We start from the raw sequence: 9,949 nt of genomic DNA on the forward strand, positions 1-9,949 counted from the left end.
ACGTATCCCTGTTGGTTTCTGAACATTTTTGAACACATTTTAAGTCGATTTCTGAATGAATCATAAGTTGATTTTTGGATGCATGCATAGTGTACGTGATGTGTCTGTCAGGTGAATCCTTGTCGCATCTAGAAATAAACTTTCCGCAGACAAAGGGTGACGGGGCTATACGAGCTGATCGGAATAAAGCCGAACGGATGAATGCCAATCGCTGTCTGATTATGTGGTTGATTGGGTTTGTGAATGATCAGCGTTAGTTATAATTACTAGTGAAATGCATAGATTCGGACTACCAGAGTGGAAATAAATTACTAGCAGGAATAACAGGCAAGAAAGATTACGTATTATCTTCTCGGTGTATCCAAGAAAATGATTTGAAATAAGTTTTGACAATGGCAGGAATAGTTGCAGAATTAGTGATGACAAGATTGTTTGTTAGAATGAGGAAGGAGAAGGAACGAGGTCATCACACAATTTATGGAAGAATATGACGATTCCAAATTTATATGAACATTTGTTACTTTTCGATCTCATACTTGAGAAACTGGAGCATGTGAATGAAATGTGATACTATTTCCTAACAGAAAGCTTTTTGCCTGTAGTAGGCACTTCATGAATTATATACTGTCGTGTTATAAAAATGACCATTTGCGTCAAAACAGTTTCATTTATTTGGTGTGTGTTAAAATTGCTGCAATATTAGAAAGGCCTATTTTGTTTTATCTAGCAGATAGTGAATGAAATCTTTCAATGTGTCCACATAGGGGAAGTCAACGACTTGTTAGCTTCTTCACTATTGTAAATACCCTTTCAAAACACTGCGCTAGTAGATTTCTTGTGTCTCAGCATATTACTCGAAATGGTTATCTATTGTCCCAAGTGACTTTTTTCTTGTTAAGAGTGATAACTCAGAATTTTTGTTTTCAATTGAATTCTCATGATGAGAGAAAATATTAGAAATATTTTTCCAATCTGCAATACCATTAGTAACAATCGCAGCCTTACCTCCAAACAATTTACATGGTGCACAAAAAACAGCACTGATGGTATAACAGTATACTAGAAAATCATGCAGAGTTGATTCGCCATTTAAAAGTTTACGGTAAAATATATTTTTATTCATATATCTGGTTTTACCGCCTATTGATCTTCTTGAATTAGAAAAATCACCGTTACAATTTTGATTAATGCCACGTTGTAAGAGGATGTCGATTGTTGATTCATTGACACGATCATTCTGCAGGGTCATCACTAACAAGGTTATTTCCTTTTGTAATGTCCGACCCGACACACAGTTTTTCGTGAAACTCGAAATCAGGAACAATTTGCTTTTCTTCATTTTTAACTTCTGTTTTGTATATATTTACTTCTTTTACAACAGCTTCAGTGCCAGAAATATCACATGTACTACTGTAACCAGCCCCAGCTAGCACTCAAGCTTATTTCAAGGTGGATATTGAGTTTACGTTCAGGTGAAAATTCAAGATTCAAAAATCAACCTGTTACACAGCTTGTTTCAAGGTGGGTATTGAGTTTAGGTTCAGTTGAAAATTCAAGATTGAAAAATCAACCTGTTACACAGTTTACATCAAGCTGTAAAAATTTAACTTGAATTAAAATAATTTTCCCAAGCTTGAAATAAACTGTAATTTCCCTGGAAGACTGTACAGCAGATGCGTGCGCAGCATAGCTTCCATAGAAGTCCACGGGAAGCTCCACAAGCGTTTATAAGCCGTGACGTAAGGGTGTTGTGTGTGACGTCATGACGGCGCGGAGTTTGGTTTGAGTGTGGCTGTCTCCAGTTCTGTTTTATCTTATTTTATTTACTTTTCTGAGCCTTGCTATGTTTACGGCCATTTTACCTTTGTGACGCGCGTTAATGGTTGTGGTTTGTTGACAAGTTTGTTTTATACTAGAAAACAGTTCGGTACGTTAATGTTACAAATGTTAAATATTACGTAACGTAAAGTTACGTTTACGGCCATTTTACCTTTGTGACGCGCGTTAATGGTTGTGGTTCGTTGACAAGTTTGTTTTATACTAGAAAACAGTTCGGTACGTTAATGTTACAAATGTTAAATATTACGTAACGTAATTAATTAGGTTCAATAAATTCAGATTAATATTTATATAGCTTAAAACAAGCTGTAAATACCAGGCTGTATTCCACGTGTGTAGATACAGCTGGAGCCAAGCTTGATAAGTCAAGCTTGAAATATAGCTTGAACTCTGCCAACTTTGATGTTTATTTCAAGCTAGAATCCAGCTAACAGGCTTGAATATTCCAGCTTTGATCAAGCTTATATACTTGAACTTTACAGCTGGAAACAAGTTTGAAACCGGCTTACTGTGCTATCTGGGGCAGTATTTTCTATGAAAAATTATCTATTCTGCCAAGCGTTTTTAGAACATTGGCTTCTCGTTTTCGCCTTTCCTTCGATAATTTAATGCCACCCCACTTAATATTGCATGTTTGTTTTTTCACTGTTATTCATGTCAAGGCACCTGTAAAATTGTCAATCAACAGACAAAACAAAAGAATAGAATTGTAAAAGGAAAGAAAGAAAGACTGTATCCAGTTCAAATCGTACTACACCGACCATGAGCATAAAGCTTTTTACTTTAAATACGGCACACGAACACAAAGATTTTTCCTTTAAACACGAAGCGATGAACTGACCAACTTGGATTACTGGACAGTACTGTGCTGTGAAAGAACGACAATGCAGAATAATTTAATTTCATTGTCGCCTGTCTCTCTGTTGTCAGTGCACAGTAGAAGCCCACCTGCCAGCTGGAATTCGTCTTGTAAAGAAAATGGGAGAGTCCCTTTTTTGGCTTTGTTTCCCATGTCACAGGAATTTTAGCTGGGACGCAAATATGTTCTGAATATTCTTGACACTGTCTTTCTAATTTAAAAATCAAATAATTTTTGCAATTTCTTGCAGTGAGGTGCGCTGGGTCTACTCTTATCCCACTTATTCTTACAACATTTTATCGGTTTCTGTGGGCAGAGAAGACATACTTCAAAGTTTAAGTAGTCTTGTTGGCAGTTGATGTGGTGTGTTATCATTTGTGTGAACTCTTGTGTCATGTCTACACACAAATGCACCTTTTGTTCCAATATAAAATAAAAATAACTTTCCTCGAAGAAAAAAAGCTTAGTCAAGAAATTTAATATAAAATTTGCTATGCCAAGTACTATTCGATTGCACAGAGTGGCAACTTTGATACTGTGCACAATAAATGAGACAAACGAAAATTGGTTTCTTCTTCTTTTTTCGCCAAAAAAAGTAACTAAGTAAATAAATAAATAACATTTTTAAACTGTTGTGAATTTATTTCACACATTATTAGATATTCTTCTTATGTTCTTTGCATATAAACATGTGTTTAAAATGTAAAACATTCCCAGTATTAACACATTTTGTTAAACGGGTGTCTTTAAATCAAAGCTCAGATATTGAGGACCACAGAGCTTTCATGTTAATTACAGTAATGGAGCCACGACTTGATACTTCCCTGTAATTTATACAAGAAATTTAAGTAGAGTCGGGTTTTATATGCTGAGGCCACACATGTTACAGCATTTAAGAAATTGCTGATTAGTTTATCACAGCTTTTCAGGGGCCTCGGTATTATCATGGGGAAAATATGGTAAGGTTAGGTAGAAGCTGACAACATTCTCGGAATAACAACATTTCAAACATTGTATTGTAGATTGTCGTCCTGACAGCTTCAAAATATTTTGAACAATCATGAAGATGATACCAGACAGAAACACAATGTTAAATTTCCATTCAGTCACCAAGTAAACTATGTATATTTCCAAACTTGTATTGTTGAGTTTCGTTCTTAAGGCTTATTTAAACTAGCAAGTTGTTTAACAATATTAAAAATTTTTGTCGTTCGTAAGCACAGTTATTTTAAATCGTAAAAGGTTAAAATGAGTACAGAGCAAAAAATGCCGCCCCCTTAATGTGCCGCCCCTAGGCCTGTGCCTAGTGGGCTATATGTATATTCGCCACTGTATGTGACTAGTTCTTAAATCTCGCACCACCCATTCGGAACGCAGCTACATACACACACCACTGCCACCACCACCCACCCGCCTGATACGAGTGGTCGGTTTGCGAGAGCGCGCGCCGCGTTGCTGTACACATAGGGCATTGTTGTATTGTTTGTCGAATCAGACACAATAGAATGCGCTGTTCAAGTTGTTTTTAATTTAATGAAGGCCTGCTTTTGTTTGTATTTGTCAGATTTTCAGAAAAATGACATCGAAACTTAGACAAGGAGGTCTTATTTGTTTTATTTGGTTTTTTTTTTTCACTGAAAAGGAAGGAAGAAGAGGTAGAATCAAGGGAAAGTGAACCAGTAAGACCTGGAAACAATATCAGTGATTTATCATTGTCGACTCAACGTTCAGCAGGTACATCTTTCTGATAATTTTGCATGTAATTGCATGAAATTCAGACAAACACTATTAGTAGAGTTTGTGACTTATTATTGGGTTCAGTTGGTTGATCTTTCAGTTGTTGTGGTGTGGGTGGCTGTGGAATGGTCTCTAGATCAGTATTGCGAAGTTAGTAATTTTTCCCACTAAATTTGATGGTTTTGAGTACCTGCCTAGTGTGCAGAATTTGTATCTAATGGCTGGCGTGAATTATGGTCGATTTTCAAACGATTTGGGTTGTTTATAGTACAATTATTTTTTAAAATCACTTTATCCATTCTACATACAGCAAACAACACTATTTGATTTGCTAACGTCTAGTAGCTCTTAAATTTATATGTCCTAAACATTTATAATACACAGTATTTTATCTTCATTTCCGTGTTGTTTTGTGGCTGTATTGTTATGCACCCATTTTGTTATGCACTCTAGTATTAATAAATCTGCAATTGAATTCACAGCGCATATCTGTATTGCCAGTGGTAATGTGGTGCTTCAAAAATCACTTGCTGCTGTTTTAGTGCTAAACATATGTAAAGTAAAGGGACAGTATACCCAAAAATTTCGTGCAGAATCGCTACATGATAGTAAATTTGCAGACTGGCTAGAAAGAATTCAAGGTGATGACACAAGAGCATATTGTAAATTTTGCCATAATGTTTTGTTAGCGTGTTCTACCGGCATAATAAGCCACAGTGACGTAAAAAAAGACACAAGACAGTGGCGGCACCATTGCCAACAAAGAAAAATACCTTTCAAAACCGTGAAAGAGTATTCAGAAGTGAATCAAGCTGAGGGTTCCCTTGCATTATTTGTTTCCACCCATTGTCTGACCATGTCATGTCATCACTTAACTAATTTGTGCAAGAGCAAATTCACAAACAGTAAAACTGCCAGAAAACTTAAAACATGTACAACAAAATGTAGTGCAGCTACAAAACATGTAATAAGGCGGTATTTTGTGGAAAATTTGTGGCAAGATATCGGTGACAGCATGTATATTATTATAATTAATGAATCAACAGATATTAGTGTGACCAAATTTTTAGGAATAACAATAATATATTTCAGTGCTGGAACCAATGCAATCATTTCAATGTTTTTGAAATTAGCCGATCTCGAACATTATAATACACAGTCTAGTATAACAGCAATTAAAGACATGCCTCAAGAATTCAATTAGATCTAAACAAGCTGCAGTGTCTTGGCACAGACAATACAAATGTAATTGTAGGTGTTCATATTGGTGTCAATCAAATTTTGAAAAATGTAATTCTGGATTTGATTGTTATAAAATGTGTAAGCTATTCAGTTCAACTTGCTACTTCTGCTGCAAGTGAGACGCTCCAGGAAACCTGGACTTATTAGTTATTGAAACATAATTTGGTTTTTGCATTCTTCAACTTACCAACTGTTGAATAATGATGTTTATCAGAGTTTCAAAGGAGCAAGATGCCTTAAAACTCCAGACACATGTGATACACGATGGTTGTCCATAGAGCCTGCGATAACAAGAACTACAGACCAGCAGTTATACCTTAGAATGCACATTGAAATAAAGTGAATCAAAGACAACTGTTACACTGCAGAAATGCTTTATTCAGTGTTTTCTGATGAATCCAGTTAGATCTATTTAAATATTTTCCAAGACAATTCTTTCAAATTTACATCTAGTTAATAACATTTTGAACCCAACACAGAGGACTTATTAAATAATGCAAACAGAATTGTTAACAAAAAACAGTTTTTGTCCCTACATATCCTATGCAAAGTATTAAATTTAGACTTTGAAAACGACTTAGATCCCAAAACATATGTAGCATAATAGTTCGAAAATAAGATTAATGAATTGAGAAAATCTTAATTATACTCAGAACAAGAATATGTCCTATGTCTGAAATGCATCTAGTTTGTGTACCAATTAATAATTCAGTTCTTGCAACGACTTTCAGACACCAATGAAATTTTGAGGAGAATTTCACTTCTTCCAGTGTCCAAAGTTCTTCGTGTCGTTAAAGAGTCATTGAGTCCTCTCCTTGAATCATGTAATATTGATTATAGAACGCTAACAACAACTGATTTTCAGTGACAAAATTCACTCTTGTCAAATGGTCAAAACAGACGCTGTTAATTTCTGGTGTGAAGTGTTTCAACACAGAGATGAAAATTACATCAACCCATTTCACAAATTGACAACTTTTGTGCTGCTACGACTAATGTTACCATGGTCGAATGTGGAAGTGGAAAGACTTTTTAGCCAGATGAACATTACTAAAACTAAAGCGAGAAATAAAATGAAATCCGAAATGATGAATTCGCGTTTGTCGATTCGAGCAGGAATCGGAAGCGCTGACACAGGTAGGAACTCACTACTTTGTAACATGGGCAGTTACAGCCATTGAAATTCATAGCGACTAGAAACTGAATGAAACCGCAGACAGCTGTTAACTGATGGTTATTGATCCGACCGGTTTCGCTGCGCTAAAGCAGCATATTCGGGTGTAAGTGGTGTCACATAAATTAGCACATGGAGCTGCTCCCAACGTTTATATTCAGAGAATCCACTACCTTTACGACTACTGACTACAGTTGCCGCATCCCCTGCACTATTCGCCCCTATGTTTCGCCGATTTTTATTCGTTGAACACTTCCCCTCTTCATGGGATTGAATTATCTGACTACGATCGTATTAACAGACAATCAGTTAACAGCTGTTTGCGGTTTCATTCAATTTCATGTGACCTGATAGGAACTGTTAACGACTTGTAAAGCATCTGAACATACTTTATCAGCTACTACCTCTGCCTCTGGTGTTGACAAAGACGTTAATAACCCTGAGCTCTTCATTTTCTCTTAGATACGTTTGCTGTGCCACATTCCATAATTTTGTTCTATCTTTAAAAAAGGGATATATTGAATTGTATCATACTTTTGGTTACTCTACATACTCAGTGCTTAAAAAATAGCAACCTAACGGTTTTGTTAAAGGGACGATAAAAAATGTAGTGGTTTTAAATAAGTTCTTTAAGCAGGAAATCTCATTTCACTGTTGGCAACAAAAATTCTCCGAACGCTCAATCCTCTATACCTGCCCTACAAGGGACAGCGCGAAGTAATATTTAGCGTAAATATGTAATGTAATATCAGTCATCTTGCTTGTTTGGGTTTGAATTCTTTCTAAACTAGCTTTCTTCGCGCACATAGCAGTGTTGCCGTGAATTCCATAGTTTTATACCGCGTTATTTACGTAAAATCGGTAAATAATATTTTAATGGCTTAAAGTACTCATCAATAAGAACAACTTTTACTGTGGGACCATCTTCAAAATCGCGAAAAATGATCTGTTTCATACATTTTTGTCGAGTAGATTAGTTTGTATGTAACTTTTACAGGGATATCTGATTTCAAGTTTGTACCATAATAAAAGAAAAGCTTCATATTAATGAGTTTTATTTTAAGCCCTGAAATGATGATTGGCCTTTTTAAATAACCATGTAATACAGCTCTGAAGAGTTATTTTAGTTGTTGGTAAGTTGTTGATTTGCTTATGTATGAGTCTCTGATTCATGTACGAGTTGTGGTTTTTGTTTGCTGTTGTTACGGAAATGGAACCAGTGTCAGTGGGAGTGACTAGTATATCAACTACTTGCACTGAAAACTCTTTTGATATTTCTAATGTGGGAGGAAAAGTACTCCATGACGAGGAAAAATATGAATATCTGACGGAGTCTTCAGAACAACTTCATAATTATGAATATCCGGAGCAGACATAGGGTGGACAAAAAAGAAACTCCTGCTCCAGTTGGCTAAAAAATACTCTTGGCTAGGTTGTAGCCAACAACAGAACGGTGCATATTGTTTGTCTTGTGTACTTACTATTTTCTGGTCCAGATAGTGGGGGCAAAAATTCTCTGGCTCTAAGATCATTTATCACTCGTCCACTTTGCAAATACAAAAAAGCACACATTTCAAAAGTTCATATGAAACTGAAAATGATTAAATCAAACAGAGAGCGGCTGATTCCTATAGCAAAGACAATCGTATTATGTGGTCGAGAAAATATACCGTTAAGAGGCCACCGAGTGATAGTACACTGAGTAATGAAATCAGCCAAGGAAAATTTCAAGCACTTTTAAAATTTCGCGTGGATTCATCTCTCCAAAACCATTTATAGACAGCGCCAAAAAATGCTACATATCTGAACAAAACAACTCAGAACCAGCTGATTGATTGTTGCCATTCTGCCATTATGAAGAAAGTAGTCAACAAAGTCAAAGAAGCAAAATATGCTGTCCTCGGCGACTAAACAACAGATGCCAGTGGTACAGAACAACTCAGTTTATGCATCAGGTATCTGAATTTACAAAAAAGCACAATACATGAAGACGTCATGAGCTTTCTGTCTGCAACTGACAGAACTGGTGCTGCATTAAGCCATCAAATCGTTCAAGAATTAAAACAAGTCGTCCCACAAGTTAAGATTTTGAGAGGTCAAGGTTATGATGGAGGTGCCAACATGTCTGGAAAGTTCAGTGGTGTACAATCCCGAATAAAGCAGCTCAAACCGCTAGCGACTTGTATACATTGTGTAGCACATAAACTAAACCTTTCTATCTTGAGGGACTGCAGCTTGCCTAGTATTCGCAATTGTTGGGAGTTGTAAATAGTGTTACTAATTTTGTGTGTGAGTCAGCAAAAAGGTTGGAACATATCAAGCGAGCTATCATTGAGAAACACCCAGAGGCGGAAAGGGTTAAGTTACAAAGTCTGGCGTGAAAGGCATGATGCACTCATTCAATTCAAATAACTCTTTGACTCTGTCATACAGTTCCTTGAAGAAATGGACAGAACTTCTCTGTCATCGGAAAGTGCAAGTCTTCTGGCTTCTATTCAGCGATATGACTTTGTCTTAACTTTGATGGTAACTGCCACTGTGTTTGAGATTACCATTTCGCTTTAACGGTAACTTGGGGCTGTTGCACTAGAATTCAACCTCTGGTATGAGATGGTAGACAGTGTAATAAGAACACTGGAACTATACAGAGAAATGAAATATGAAGAAATTTTCCAAGAGACCTGTCATATTGTAGAACCTTTGGACATCCCACTGCAGGCACCCAGACTCGCCAAACGTTCTGCTCATCCCTCAAATATGGAAGCACTTGATGCTAACAAGTGAACATCCCCATCGCACCCCCCTCAGATTTAGTTATAAGTTGGCACAGTGGATAGGCCTTGAAAAACTGAACACAGATCGATCGAGAAAACAGGAAGAAGTTGTGTGGAACTATGAAAAAATAAGCAAAATATACAAACTGGGTCGTCCATGCGTAAGATAGGCAATATTAAGAGCAATGTAAGGCGAGGAGCACTGTGGTCCCGTGGTTAGCGTGAACAGCTGTGGAATGAGAGGTCCTTGGTTCAAGTCTTCCCTTGACCGAAAATTTTAACTTTTTATTTTCAGTTTATGTGAAAAACTCTTATGTTTTCATC

This window comes from Schistocerca cancellata, chromosome 2 (assembly GCF_023864275.1).
Source record: "Schistocerca cancellata isolate TAMUIC-IGC-003103 chromosome 2, iqSchCanc2.1, whole genome shotgun sequence".
Taxonomy (NCBI): Eukaryota; Metazoa; Arthropoda; class Insecta; order Orthoptera; family Acrididae; genus Schistocerca; species Schistocerca cancellata.